Here is a 16569-nt window from a genome sequence, read left to right as displayed (position 1 = left end):
GCTTTGGAGCAGTAGTTTTCAAACGCTCCCTAAACTCACCTTAATTAGTCCTTATGCAAGAGGTGCTCTGTGATTAGTAAGGGATCATTTAAGGTGGTATGTGAGTGAAAAGAAAATGTTTGAAAACCACTGTTTTAGTCGTACCTAATTGACTCGTTATGTTCATGGTTTCATAACTTCCAAGGAAATGGGCCAATGACAATTTTTCTCAAGCAAAATATTTCAGTAACAATTGGGTCTAGAGCAGTGGTTCTCAATCTTCCCTTCCCACTCACATACCATGTTAAGCAGTCCCTTACTAATCACAGAGCAGTGATGACATAAAGATTACTTAAGGTTGAATGTGAGTTTAGGGGGGCAGTTTGAAAACCACTGTTCTAGATTATTATTTCTCCTATTGAAACATTCCTATCAGAATGAAGAGAAGGTCAACAATTTTACTATTCATTCTGATGACGGAAGCTCTTGATGAATGGGCAGCACGATTAACATAACAGTTAGCGCAACGCTATTACAGCACCAGAGACCCGGGTTCAAATTCAGCTGTAAGGTGTTTGCCCATTCTCCCTTTGTCTGTGTGGGTTTCTTCTGGGCACTCCGATTTTGTCCCACCCTGCAAAACATATGGCGGGGGGTGTGGGGGTTGTTGGTTAATTGGGAGTATTTGAGCAGCACAGCCTCATGGGCAGTAAGGATGTGTTGCTGTGCTGTACGTGCACTGCTGAATTGAATGCAGGTTTCATGATGGAGGAAGAGAAGCAATTCAAACTGAGAACACGGAGAACAACCTAGGAAACCTGAAAGCTGCCGGGTGATTGATGTGAAGTCAAGAGCTCACACTCTAATGGAACCTCCTTGTCAGCTTGCCAAGCAAACTCTCGAGGTGGGGTTCCCAGTCTGTCCGGTGTGGCTGCGACTGGTTCTCAGCTGGTGGCACAGCTCGTGCGCTGGGCTCGCTGTCGGAGGCTGGTTTGGGCAGATGTCTTACACCTGGCTGCTCTGAGCTCTGATCTGGCACTGAGCAGTAACCTCCATCCCTGTCCTCAAAACAAACATTTACCTGTGCAGTAGTTTTTCATAGTGTGTATGCATCATCCTGACTTCAGTCTCCAGCAGGCCAAACAATTTGCTATTTGAATTTTATTTGAAATCTGTTCATGGTAGGTCAGTATATCTCTTATATATTATTCATTTTGTGGCATCTAGGTTTTGCTGGCAAGATGAATAGTTATTGCACATCCTCAAGAATGGTGGTAACCCTTCTTCTTGAACCATTAAAAAGGTCCTGGCTCGATACTCTTGAGCAGGGATATGGATCAAGCGGCAATGTAAGCACCGCAATGTATTTCTTTGTCAGATGGCTGAATGAATGGGATGGGAACAAGAGCTGGAGGTGATTTCTCACATCTGCTGTCCTTGACTTTCTTGATGGCAAACATTGTTTTGAGACATGCTGTCGCGGCAGGTAATGGCAGATGTGGACAATCGACACTTCAACCATTATATGTTGGTGGTGAAGGTTTTGTGATAGTGGGGTGGAATCCCAATCTAGCACTTTATCTCATCCACGGTACTAAGCTACTCGAATGTTTTTGAGTCCGAGTTAATCGAAGCAAGGAGAGAGGATGCTATCATATTCCAAATTAATGCTTTGGAGTCAAAAATGAAAGCCGATTGTTGTCTAATAGGGAAAGAAGTGGAGAGGTGAAAAGTTCTGGATGTTGAAGACACAGCTGCCATTTGTGGATGCACACACAGCCAGAGCTGGAGAAAATAGAGCTCTTGGATGGTAACAGAGATGGAAAGGCCATAGGTAAGATTACAGAATGCTAGGATAACAATGGTGAAGTCAATGCATTAGGGATACGGGGAGAACATTCAATGATCCCAAGCAAGGAGACATGGCAAGAAACATGATCCTAAATGGTGTGCAGGAGCATGAGGGGTGGGGGATGGTTAACTCATAATCATGATCACAGTGTAAACAAGATCTTGGCAGAGTGAGGCAGGCATGTTTGGAACTGGACGAGATTGAACAGAAATATTTGGTAGGAATGAATGTAAAAATGGCCACTGATAATGCATTAAGTCTCCTTGACTTCCTGACAGACAAAATGAAGCTTTCACCCAACTTATCTCAATGCAGAACTGACAACACCATTTGTCAGTCCCAAAAGAACAAAAAAAAAACCGAATTGACAGCCATAGGCGTCACCTTAGAAATTCAGAAAGGCAGCATCCCGTGAATCCAATATTTTGCTTTGTTCGGGGTCACAATAAGTAAATGGATAAATAAATAAAGGAATCATTGCTATAAAACACAGCAATTGGTGCAGTGGAAGATTAAAAGTTGTGCAGAATTTATTTATTAATACATCAATTATACATCTTGTTAGATTAAACAAGGTAGGAGATTCTAATACAGCAGAGCAGGATTTTTGTTTCAAATGCCAGCATCGACACCACCTTTGCAGGTCAGATGAAAAGAACAAATCTTCTTCTGCCCAGCCATATCAATCAAGTTTAGCTCATACTATTACAAATCCCCTTTGAACTGTGCAGTTACAGTGGACAGACGGAACAGTGTAGTTACAGTGTACAACACTCTCTCTCTGCTGCTCTGTCGAGCATTAAAAAATCTGGTATAACATGGTTTCATGTGGTGTAAAGCTCCATCTACTGTCTCATTAAACATTTCCAGGGAATGTGTGGCAACAAAAGAAAATCTGCCTCTGCACTGCCATCAATCAAGAACAGTAGAGACTGGAAATGGAATAAAGTCCATCTGTAATCTTTTGGTATAAATCAACCAATGTCCCAGAACAACAACAACAGCATTAACTCTTCAAGCATAGGAATGGTTGAGATCAGTGGTTTTCAAACTTTTTTCTTTCCACTCACATACCATTGTAATAAATCCCTATGCCAGAGGTGCTCTGTGATTAGTAAGGGATGGCTTAAGGTGGAAAGAAAAAGTTTGAAACCCACTGTTTTAATCGTTCCTCATTGACTCATTAGGTGCACTGTTTCAAAACTCCAAAGGAAATGGGCCAATGACAATTTTTCACAAGCAAAATATTTCAGTAACAATTGGGTCTAGAGCAATGATTCTCAACCTTCCCTTCCCATCTTAAGTAATCCCTTACTAATCACAGAGCACCAATGGCTCTGTGAGAGGAAAGAAAAAGGTTGAAAACTACTGGCTTAGACAGTTTAAGATTCAAAATTCATTTTATTATCATGGTAATAAAACAGTGTCATATTACATGAAATTTATTTTTCCTGCTCCAGGGCAGACAGATTTGCCACCAGCCAGAATTGCCTAAGTGCCCCTTACAGTCAGATTCACAGTTAGAGAGAGAAAAGCCAAAGAAGACCCGCTCCCCACCCCCACCCCCTTGAGTCCATGAGTATCCATAGATCCATCTCCAATGCTTCCACAACTCCCACATTAACACAGGGACCAGTCCAATCCATTGGCAACCCAAACTCCAGATCCAAACCTCTGTCATGGTCAGGAACCCTTCAGCGGATATGGGTCAGATGCAGGCTAGTGGGACCAGCTCAGCGAAGCATCTTGGTCAGCATCTCATTGAGCTGAAAGGCATTTTTCCAGGCCGTAAAACTCTATAACTTGAATTATGCTCAGCCTGGTCCGATAGACTGACAAAAGTCTTGGTTTCAAGCTCCATTACATAAAAAGATTTCCAGGAGGACAGAAAAATGCTTTAATCATGAAAAGGAATTTCCAATGCAGAAAATAGTCAGTAAATATATTTAGGGAAGAATTTTTTTAATGCACATTAAATCAAGAAATGTGGGAAGAGGGCACAAAAATAAAGGGTCAACAATAATTCTATTGAATAACAGACCAGGGCTGAATGGACCATTTTGACACTTGCAAAATCTCCTTACAAAATACAGCATCCTCGTGTATGAGCAGTCGGTAGTAGGATTCAAGATTTAAGATTCAATTTATTGTCATAGTAATAAAACAGTGTTGTATTACATGAAATTTCTTTTTGTCTGCAGCAAGGCAGACAGATTCGCCACCAGCAGGAATTGCCTAAGCAGCTCTTGCAGTCAGACTTACAGTCAGTCAGAGAGAGAGAGAAGCAAAAGAGAGGACCCCCCCCCCCACAGAGTTACTGAGCGCCTGTAGATCTTCCCCAATGCTTCCGCAACCCCCGCAGCCACGTAGAGCCAGTCCAAAGCATTGGCGATCCAAACCCCAGATCTGAACATGGTCAAGAACCTTGCTGAATTTCTCTAGCATTGTGTTTTTACTTCAACAACGGTGCCTTCAGGCTATCGTGTTTTACAGATAATGTTCAAGATCAAGTTGAAGTTTTCAGGGGTGCAGTGCCACCGGACCACCACTCCAGCACATGTGTCAATTTAGGGAATCCCGGAGTCACTAAACAAAAACTCCAAAGCGAGCACAGAACATTCCAACTATGTATTCAAACACTTCAAGTCTCCACTATGGCAGAGTTTGTTCTCCATTAGCCTTAGAATCTTCACCTGGACTTGGGAGTAAAGTATGCAGAGTAAAGCTCCCCGTCACACAAGTACTCAGAGGGCAGGGACAAGATGAGTTAGATGGAAAGAAAGGTGCCCCTTCATTATCTGGTCCACTCTCAGGGCAAGTGCAGCACAATGAAAAATTAATGATTTTCTGGTGAACAAAATTACAAGTAGGATCCACAAAAACATTGCAAGCCAACAATAGGCAGAAATAAGATGCTTTGTCAAAATCTTGGTCAAGGAGGGAGGTGTCTGAAAGACCCATCACACCCTTGGCCCACTCTCTTCTCCCTCCACCCACCAATGTGACTGCATGCACCAACAGGCTTAGAGACCATTTCTTCTTTGCAGTCATCAGGCTCCTGAATGAACCCTTTTTTGGTGCTAATCAATCATTGTAATGTGCTCTCTACATGGTGGTATAAATGTTAACCTGTTCACTGCTCACAGAAGAACATTTCTCTGTACTAGGTATTTCATGACAAATAAGCTTAAATGGATGGATTACAAGCAGCCTCTTGAAAGTGTATAGAAAGGCAGAAAGGTGAAGGGTTTTAGTGAGGGATTTCTGCAGGGTAGGACTAGGTTTCTGAAGACACCATTTCAGATGGGAGGGGAAGGAAGGGACAATCTAACACAGGTTAGAGGAATCAAAGCAAGAACAATCGCTCCAAGTCGGGCCATGAAACAGCACTCAAATTTAAATCCATGCTTTAAAATGACTCCAGTGGCCCCAATTCCTCCTCTCTCTCCCCTTCCAATATCTCTAGTTGTTCTTCAGCCTGAGATATTTTCAAATTCAATCTCTTGCACAACCCTGATTGTATTCACTGAAACACTGTCAGCTGTGTTTTCAACTGGCAAGTCCCAACATCAGTAATCCCTTTTCCGCATCTCCTCAAACACGCTTCCTGCTTTCAAGATGTTCCATAATACTTGATGTCCTTTGACAGGATCCTGGTAATTTGCCCTAATATCCATTAATATTGAATTTTGTTCAAACATACGCTTGTGAAATATTTCTCTGTTTTTTAAATGCATGGTGTTACTTTTGCAATTTAGAGAAAGAACATTGTTTTGAATATTGAGGCAAGAGGTCAGCTCATTACTTCTTTGAATAGGACCATAGAAGATGGATGAATATTCAATGCTAGCTTAAAACAGATAAAAGGGATTGAATTTGAAAACAGAAAAGTTTCTGTGTATATAACAACCAACATGCTTCCTAGAGGTCACAAAACACTTTAAGGCAAGAAAGTAAGTAAAGCCCCTGTTATCCAGACCTCAGGCAATTGGCTAAATCAAGCAACCGGCAAAAAAAGCCTGAGGAAAATAAATAAATCATAAAAATTTAAATAAATAAGAGCAAATAAAAATTCAAATAAAAGTTTAAAATTGTAAAAGTAAATATTCTCTGAAGTAACACATAAACCTTTGGTTAAGATGGGACCAAGTGTTCAGCCAACGAAGGGCCTTGTTCATGCTTTGCTCAGAGCAACTGTTTAAATAAAGTTGTGTTTGAATAAAATGGCTCACTCTTGGGGTGACTCTCTTAAAGTGTCTCCTTTTTTATGCTTAGTCAGTCTTTTTTAGTATATTTGTCAGGTTTTATCTATAAACATTGGGGGGTGGGGGAATTAAGTGTGATGCTGTTACTGTACCAGCAACTGGAATTAGAATTTAAATTTACATTTTCTAAGTTATGGGGATTACCTGATTAAAGTGAACGCTTCCACCAGCGTTGTCTCCGCTCCATCCTCAACATCCATTGGAGCGCTTACATCCCTAACGTCGAAGTACTCGAGATGGCAGAGGTCGACAGCATCGAGTCCACGCTGCTGAAGATCCAGCTGCGCTGGATGGGTCACGTCTCCAGAATGGAGGACCATCGCCTTCCCAAGATCGTGTTATATGGCGAGCTCTCCACTGGCCACCATGACAGAGGTGCACCAAAGAAAAGGTACAAGGACTGCCTAAAGAAATCTCTTGGTGCCTGCCACATTGACCACCGCCAGTGGGCTGATAACGCCTCAAACCGTGCATCTTGGCGCCTCACAGTTTGGCGGGCAGCAACCTCCTTTGAAGAAGACCGCAGAGCCCACCTCACTGACAAAAGACAAAGGAGGAAAAACCCAACACCCAACCCCAACCAACCAATTTTCCCCTGCAACCGCTGCAATCGTGTCTGCCTGTCCCGCATCGGACTTGTCAGCCACAAACGAGCCTGCAGCTGACGTGGACTTTTTACCCCCTCCATAAATCTTCGTCCGCGAAGCCAAGCCAAAGATATATCGGTAATCAAGGAATAAAATACTGTTTTTTTCTCTCTCAAATTGCTTTACATTTGCACATCTTTTGTCCCTTAAACTGTTTATTCTTAATGCTGGTGCATTAGTTGGTCATTTGAGAATAAGGCTGAAGCAACTGGAAAAATCACTTATCCAGCATCTACCAATCTCTGTAGGGGCCGGACACCAGGAGTTTTACTCTACTTTAAATAACAAGCAAAAAAAAAATCTGAAATAAAAAGATAAAATATTGAAAACACTCAAGAGGCAACATCCACGGAGAAACATGGTTAACATTTCAGGGCAAGTATCAATGCTGACTGCTAAAAAATATTTCCATATTTATTTAAGTACTTTAACTTGATTCAGACAGCAAATATTTGTGTGATCACAAATAGGTATTTGGTTTCATTGGTTTTATTGACTATTAAATGCTGGTCAGTACACTGGTTCTTCTCCAGTCATGTATCATGGCAACTGAGAGAGCAGATAAGAGCTTAGTCTAACATCATTTGAAAGAGAGTCATCGGATGACTGTTCTGAGCATGGTGATTGAGTTCATTATTGGATACTTTTTGGTGGAGTGGCTTGAGCTAAGCAAAGTTGTAAGGGGCAACTTTTATTTGAAATGCAAATCAAAGGTACCTGAGGGGTACCTTTCACCACCCAGAGCACAGTGGGTACGAAGAACAAGCTGCCAGCAGAAGTGGTCGAATTGCAATGTCTGAAGTGCATCCTGGCAGGTACATGCACGGGAAAGGTTTGGTGAGATATGGGCCAAACACACTAAATACAACTAGGTTAGGTAGACAATATAATAGGCATGGATTTGTCAACCAAAATGTCTGTTTCCATGCTCTTTAATGCGAGAGAGAAAATAAAATAAACTTTGCTCTTGCATAAGAAGTAACTTGAAAGGAAAGGTGTGATAATTTTATGACAACATTGATCTGGAAGGCCAGGTGCAAATGCACTTTGGTAAGTTCAGTAAGTATAAATATTCCATCCCTGAGCCATGCCTGTCAAAAATAAAGCATGGAAGGCTTTCAACTAGTTTAGCCATTTGAAAAATCTATTCAGCAATCTTACTGCATTACAGGAATCAGGAAAAGTGGATAAATTATCATAGGATTCTATGAGCAAATATCCTACAAGATATCACAGTGCTGTATTCTAGAAGGTTGGTGTGGACTAGATTTCCACATCTTTAAAAAGTTCCTGTCAATGTGATTGAATCACCTTGCCTACATCATTTATGCCAATGTTCATGCTTACTGATACATGTTTATATAAAACATTGGAAAACCATGTTCTAATAATACTGCAATCATTTGGAAAGAATTCTCTATTCGTGACAAGAAAGAGCAAGTCCAAGAAGGTCACAGGTAGAAAACAAAGGACATAGAACTGAGCAATCCTTGAATTCAGCAGAGATGGGGCACCACCAACAGGAATGCTGCACCACAGCTTCAGGGATTTGGGTTCACACTGATTCCTGGTGCTGTTTGTGTGGTGTTTATACACTCCCGCTCTGAACACAAGGGTTTCTTCCAGGGATTCCGGTTTCCTCTCGTATCTCAAAGAGACCGATCGTTCGGTTAAAGGAAAACTTCATAATCCCAAGTGTTTAGAAAAGAGGCAAAATTCCCAGGGTGGAGAATTTATGTAAGAAGAACAAATTACAGGGAAAATTAGAAGGGGAATATCAGAAGGCACATTCTCAATGGACCAAAATCTCCTCCAGTGTCACAGAGAAGTATGCTATGTTTGGTGGTATAAAAAAAGGACTCATTTATCTCAAATTCATCACCAGATCTCCGAGTAACTTTCGGCCACATGGTGCATTCAGTCAGGTGAAGGCGAGCCATACAGCGTGGAGTGGTGATGAGAAACAAAGGCTGACAGCATTGGAATCTGACCCAAAGAGAAGCTGACAATAGTGGTATTAAGAGAGATCAGCTGAAACCAGTTGGGAGGGGAAAAGTGCACTGAAAATTCTAGTGGGGAAATGGGGAGGAAGGGAATGGCACCAAAGAGAAAAGGTGATGAGAATGGGAGGGGCTGGGGACAAAAACAGGAGAGGGGTAGCAGCAGTGAAAAATAGAGGAGCAGAACTGTATGGAGGAAGCAAGAGGCTAATGACCGGAAATTGGAACATTCAATGTTCATTCCATTGGGGTGTAGACTGACCAGGGGGAATATGAGGTGCTGCTCCTCTTGTTTATGTTGAGCCTCACTCTGGCAGTGGAAAATGACCAGGAAAGCTAGGTCAGTGTGGGAATGGGAAGGGGATCGGCAACAGCATCTCGGGCACACCTCAAGGATGCATGGTTTGCCTACTGCTCTAATCTCTCTACACCCATGACTGTGTGACTAAGCACAATTCAAATGCCATCTGCAAATGTGCTAAAGTCACCATGGTTGTTGGCAGAATCACAGATGGTAATCTGAAAGGATGTAAAAGTGAGGTAACTAGTTGGGTGGAGTCACAACAGCAACCTTGCACTCAGCATTAGCAAAACTAAGGAAATGACTGTGGACTTCAGGATGGGGAAATGAGGAGAACATAAACCAGTCTTCATCAAGTGGGTCAGCAGTGGAGAGGGTAAAGAACTTCAAATGCCTGGTGTCAAGATCTCTGATGATGTAACTTGGGGCAATCATATCAATGGAATCATGCAGAAGACTCGCCAATGGCTATGTTTTGTAAGGAGTTTGAGGAGATTTCGTAAGTCACCAATGTCTCTAGCAAATTTCTACAGGTGCACAATGGAGAACATGCTGACCAGATGTATCATTGTCTGATATTGAGGTTCAATATACAAGACAGGAAAAGACTACAGAGGTTGAAATTCGACCATCGCTTTCATGGGCATCACTCCATTAAGGACATCATTAAGTGGTGGGGTCTCATGAAAGCACTGCAATCATCAAGGACCCTCACCCACCCACCCCCCCCACCTCAGACCATGTCCTCTTCTCACTACTAACATCAGGAAGGAGGTACAGGAGTCTGAAAATGGACACCCAACATTACAAAAACAGCCTCTTCCTCTCCGCCATCAGATTTCTGAATGGACAATGAACCTATAAACACATCAATTTTTTTCTTTTTTAGCACTAAATATTTTTTTTAAATATATTTTGCTTACAAAATCATAATTTATTGTGATTTTCCACCTGTAATACACAGTACTGCTGCCAAAAAGATCAAATTTTGTGACACATGTTCATGACAATAAACTTGATTCTACTTCTGATTTTTGAGTTGAAATGGCAATAACCTTGATTCAGGTTGACCATTGCAAACAGAGAGCAGATGCACTGTGAAAGACACCGCAAGTCTGTGCTTGGTCTCACCAAGTTAGAGGAAGACATGCTGGGAGCTCCGAGTGCAGTCGATGAGGTTAGGAGGGATGACGTGAATCTTTGCCTTGCCTAGAGGGCTGTAGGGGAACTTGGATGGTGGTGAGGGAGGATATGTAAAGATGAAGTGCTACTCTTTTTGTGGCTGCAGGGTAATGTACTTGGGGGTTTCAATGAGGTGGGTGGGAAGGCATGAACAGACAAGGGAATCACAGAGAGTGCAGTCCCTTCAGAAGGTGCAAAGGGGTGGTGAAGGGTGGATGTGCCTGGTGTTGGGATATAGTCATAACTGGCAGAAATTACAAGGATGGCACGTTGAATACAGAAGGCTGATCGAGTGAACAGTGGGGACAAGAGAAACCCTATCGAAACTCAGCAGGTCAAACCATATACTTTATACAGCATAGATAAAGATACATAATGTTTTGGGCTTTCATCAAGGTATGAAAAAAATGTAGCCAGGTGCCTGGAAAAAAATGGTGGATGAGGGGCAGGGGGAGGAGCACAGTCCCAAAGACAGGTTAAGGAAGGGAGGGCACACCAGCAAGCAGAGGGGAGAAGGGATGGCTCTGTGAATGGAGAGGGAAGGGTGTGGAGAAAAGAAGACAAAGGAAAAGGGAAGGGAGGGAGAATGGAGGCTGGAAGAAACTGGTGAAGATGTTAATGCCAACTGGTTGAAGAGTGCCAGACAGAAAATTAAATGTTGCTCTTCCAATTTGCCATTGGTCTTGTTGGACAGTAGATGAAGTCATGTCAGAATGGGAGTGGGATGTGGAATTGAAGTGGGAGATCCCTGTCACTAATGCAGACAGAGCGAACATGCTCAGCAAAGTGATCTCTCAGTCTCTCCAATGTAGAGAAGACCACAACGGGAGTGCCGGATTCAGTAGATGACTCCCGCAGATACCCAAGTGTAGTGTTGCTTCACCTGAAACGACTGTTTGGGTCCTTCAAAGGTGGTGAGGGAGGAGATGTGGGTGCAAGTGTAGCAATTCCTGTGGCCACATGGAAAGATATCAGGGGCGATTGATGGGAAGGAATGAGGGAGTCATGGAGAGAGCAGTCCCTGCAGAAGGCAGAGTTAGGAGGAGAGGGGAAAATGTGTCTGGTGGTGGAATCATGTTGTAGGTGGCTGAAAGTACAGAGGATAACATGTTCGATGAGGAAGCTTTTAGGGTGGTAGGTGATAACAAGGAGACTCCTATGTTTGTTACGTCCGGGGGCAGATGAGGCCAGGACAGATGAGTGGGAAATGGAGGAGATGCAGTTAAGGGCTGAGCTGTAGTGGAGGGGAAGGAGGTGATTCCAGGTAATCTGGACTGGAAGACTTCATCTTGGAAACAGACATAGCAGAGATAGAAAAATTAAGAGAAAGGAATAGAATCCTTAGAGGAGACTGGGTATGAAGAATTGTAGTCGAAGTTCTTGTGGGAGTTAGTGGTGGAAAGGTTGTCTCCCAAGATGGAGGCAGAGAGAGGTCAAGAAAAGGGAGAGTGTCACCAGAGATGGTTCAGGTGAATTTGAGATTGATGTGGAAATTGGAAGCAAAGTGAATGAAGTTGACAAGCTCTTCATGGGTGCATGAGGCAGCCCCAATATAGTAGAGGAAGGGTTGAGGGGACTTACTTGTAGAGTGGAAATAGAGGAAATGCAGGAGGTGGCTCTATTGACCACATTAGTGGGGAAGCCATTTTACTTGAAATGGCAGATCTTTTTAGATGTACTGGAATGGAAGGCCTCATCCTGTGAGCAGATACAGAGAGGCAGAGAAGATGGGAGAAAGGAATGGGATCCTTACAGGAAACAGGGACAAGGGGTGGGAGAGTAGGGAGCAATACTGGGAAGGGTGGTAGGCGAGGGAGGAAAACATGTGGGCAGCCAGGGGAAGAGGAGTAATGCGGACTGGCAGAGTATGAGGAATTTGAAGTGAGCATAGAGAGTTGAGGTGAGGGTTCCAGGCAGAGACACAGGAGCTGGAAGACATGTTGTATTTCGAGGAGACTTCCACAGAGCATCAGGAATCTGCAGTTGGCTGGAGCTCAGGAATATGAAGCAACACTGGTTGATCCACTGGAGGATGAAGTTGCCAGCCACAGCACATCAGGGGAAGAGAAACCTGGAGCTGGGAAAAGGAAAGGGAAAAAGCAAGAAGATGGATGCACAGAGAATATGGTGGAACTTAGGACACGAAGGGAAACCCATTGGATGAAGAGATGAATGGAATCTACATACTAGAGATCATTGATGGGGAAGAACTGGGAGGCTTGGAAACAGAGCTGGATGAGATTAAAAAACCCATCCCACCCCACTTCTCCCCACTAGTGTTGCACTGAACATATGTGGGTTAAAAAAAAAACATGCACCATCGGATTCAAATTTCTCTTTTTCAGATTATTGAATGGACATCTCATTAATAAAGCTTTGCTGCCTCGACAGAGTTTTAACGGAACTTTTTTCATAACACAATATTCTGCACTTTTGTTCTGCACTGCCAGCATGGGTTGACTTGCCTGGATAGTATGCAAAACAAAGTATTACTGAACATGTGAGAATAAAACAATTCATGCGATAAATTGGATCAGATCAGCCAGAAAGTGGGAGCAGAGGATTGTCTCTCTGACTGGAGGCTTATGACCTGTGCTGTACCTCATGTATCGGTGCTCATGTATTTGCTATTTGAATGATAATGCAGTAAATTGGATCAGCAAATTTGCAGATGTCACCAAGACTGGAGGCGAGGAAGGCTTTCAAAGCTTGCAGCGAGGTCTGGGTCAGCTGGAGGGGAAAACTCCACTGCAAACTGGCAGATGGAATTTAGTGCAGACAAGTGTGAAGTGTTGCACTTTGGGATTGAGAATATTGACACATAATTCCTTCAAAATGGTGTCACAGGTAGATAAGGTTGCAAAGAGAGCTATTGATTCAGTGGCCTTCATAAATCAAAGTGTTTAAGTACAGGAGCTGGGATGTTTTGCTGAAGTTATACAAGACATTGGTGAGGTTCTGTTTACCATTGTGAGCAATTTAGAGATGGATATTATTAAATTCTTCAGTTAGAGGGTGAAGGACATATCAAGTGGAATCCCTGCAGAATGTTGGAAGAAAAAACTCTGGAGTGACCCTGTTAACAATTGCAGATGTGCAGAGAGGTAAAGTGAATGGCTATCCTTGCCCAAAATTTCCTGTGGAAAATAGCCTTGACCATATTTTTCTTCAGGAGACAGGGACAGAATTCGGCACTTTCAGGAAGTCAGGGAGAAAAGGCAGCAAACTTGAAGATCGAGAAATCTAAATCTGAAGTATTCCCAACCTGTGTAGAAAGAGAAGCTGGACTAACTCAATGGATTAGGCAGCATGCATGAGGGAAATTGACAGTCAATGTTTTGAGTCCCTTTAATCCAGAAATGCTCACAGAGTCTCAAGAATAGTTTTGACCCATTCATGACTGACTGACCATTTCTATCCTGGGTGTTGCCTGATTCACTAAATCCCTCCAGTTTCTCTTTGTTCATTCAACACTACAGGCCATCTGCAATGATTACAAGCATTATTGTTGTAATAAACAAGTAACCCATAAAACAAGGTGGCAAATTTGATGACGACAAGAAAACAATTTTAAATTCTCCATTTTGTTCACAAATCAAACAAAAATGTATGGGGTTAGTATGTTAATTGGTCACATGTGTGCATGGGCCTGTTGGCCAGAATGGTCTGCCCCTGTGCTGTATTTCTAAATTTAGAATTTAAATCAAAATCCCAATGGTCAGGGAAAGTGTTGATGGAAAGTACTCACCACCCCCTACACCCCGCTTGAGATCCACAGTAAATAAATGAATACACAAGGTGGTCAATGAGTGGAAGAGGTGAAGAACCACTGTTTTAGAAAGGAAGTCCAAGAAATTTCTCATGGGGAACTCGAAAGCAAGAGAGGACCAGCAGGAAACATGGAGATTTATTGGGTTGTTGATACCGAGTAAAGTCATGGACCAAGTATAGGAATAGACAACGCCTATAGTGCCAATTGAGGAAACAATAGAATCTACGATAAAGGTTGAGATATGTAGACATTAAGAAATTGGTAATACAACCGAGAGAGTCAGCATTTATCATGGGAGACCAATAAACAATGTATTTTGGGGGAGAGAGGAGAACAAATTAATTTAGTGCTTCTGGATTTTCCAAAGGTTATTAAATTTCCACAAAGGAGGCAGATAAATATTTAAACCCCACTCCCCCAAAGCCAAGCCATTGATGGAGATGGTGACTAGTTGGAACCAATCACCAACTGAGCTCAGCCTGATAATCCAGGTCGGGCTCAATCCTTCCTACTTTTTGTCATCTTTCTCTTCACCAATACTCAATCTACACTGTTACGTTGTCCTCAGCTTTTAATGAAATCAACACAGATGAATCAGCAAGGGTATGTGTAGCAACTAAAATTGTCATACCTACTTTGTGCTGTTGATCAGAGGCAAACTCTTTCCCTCTCTTTTAGTCCTCAACAGTAAACATTTTGTGGGAAACCAACTGAAGTGCCAAATGGATATCTTTTATTTCAGAGCCACCTTAAATAAATGAGAGAAAGAAAATACTTACGGGTATGGAAAGTACCCAGAAATTCTAATTCCAAAGGTCAATGGAAGTGCCTTTGAGCTTGTCTTCTTTGTTATGGAAACAAACAGTCTGCGCTATTTTCCATTTCAAAGCCAATGTATTTCCAACAGTCCGTCAGCTGTTTCCTGGCTGCAGCCTGTTTACTAAACTTTGCAGCTGTGTTGACCATTAACTCAGCACCTTCTGATTCCTCAACTCTTGTCACTCTCACTGAGCTTGTGCACTGGTGCCCTTCAGCTGCAGGGCCCCATTGCTGTGGTGTAGCATCTCAGACCTAGTGCGTTATCACATTGCTCCTTTGCTGCTTTCCATTGGGTTGACGTGATTATTCTCTGGCTCCTGCCGAAGCTGAGGTCATTTTGCTTTTGTGAAAATCGAGGAGTCAGTTTTCACCCAAATCTTCATCTATGACACTGCTTGTAAATGCAGTCCTCTGGCTAGACAAGCCCTCCACCCTTCAAAAAGAGTTGCAGATTTCAGATTTTCATGCTTAATAGCCTGAATATGCAGGAGATTGTCTGATTTTCGGAAGCTAATCAGGCACAGGCCTGGTCATTGCATGGAGGGAAGATCACCTAGGACCCCCAGATACTGTAGGTTTCTGCGAGGAGCGCGGAACAAAGAAGCGACTCTTTGTCAGCCTTAAGGTAGATAAAAGTCAAAGGATTTTGCAACATGATTAGCGCAACCTTATTATGGTGCCAGTAACCCGGCCTTAAATCCAACATTATCCATAAGGAGTTTGTATGTTCTCCCTGTGTCTGCATAGGTTTCCTCTCATCTTCAAAAATACATGGGGCTTAGTAGGTAATTTGGTGCATCTGGACAGCGTGGTCTTGTGGCCCGGAATGGCCTGCTGCTTTGCAGTATGTCTAAAAATCACACCCAAGAAACTCTTCTCATAGGATTTGACATCACTGGATTTGCACTTCAAACCACCGACCCCAAGTAAACTATAATTTTTTTTACAAAATTCAGCTCCTGACATCCTGTCCTATATAAGGAACTTCATCTCTGAACCCACTGACCATCTCTCATCATGCCCTCAAATCCTTGCTTCACCTGGTTTCAGTAAGGTGCTTTACTGTCGTACGATCCTCTTGGAATATTTATGCAGCCACCCCCTGCCTACCTTTGCCCTTCAGTAGAGCAATTACAGTTTGCTTCAATTGCCCATGCATTTTTGAGTCCCTTACTACCACCAAAGCTTAGATTTTGTCAATTCCTTCTCAGTCTTTTAACAGTTTCCAATCTGCTCCGCCAAGACACTTCCCCTACTTCTTAATTACACAATTTCCTTTCATCGTTCCCTCTGCTAAAATACTTTCATCAGCAAAAAAAATCTCCATCAGAACCTAAAGAAAATATCCAGAGTAGGCTACTTGAATCCTCAAACCTACCTTGCCATTAAACTTCATGACAAGACATCTCTTCCTCCTCTACATCAGTCCTCCATTGCCCTCAGTTACCTGATCTTTCAAAAAAAAATTAACCTTCTTTTATAAATACCTCCAGTGATCCAGTCTCCACAACCCTTTAAGGTAAAGAATTCTAGACATTTACCAGCTTTGATGGAAAGTATTGCATTTTTAGACATTTCTCTTTCTGAAGAAATAATCCTTGGTGGGATCTGATCTCCCTTGGAAATTGGAAAAAAATAGTAGTTAAAATCAAAGAGCAACATAGCCTTAAGTTCTCAGCTTGGCCAATTAGGTCTGAATTGAGGATAGATTTTTTTTCTTCCCCCTAATTAAGGCCAGTGGAAAACTAAAAT

The sequence above is a fragment of the Narcine bancroftii genome, chromosome 9 (assembly GCF_036971445.1).
Source record: "Narcine bancroftii isolate sNarBan1 chromosome 9, sNarBan1.hap1, whole genome shotgun sequence".
NCBI classification, from domain to species: Eukaryota; Metazoa; Chordata; class Chondrichthyes; order Torpediniformes; family Narcinidae; genus Narcine; species Narcine bancroftii.
The sequence above is the reverse complement of the archived record's forward strand: the minus strand, read 5'-3'. Positions refer to the sequence as shown.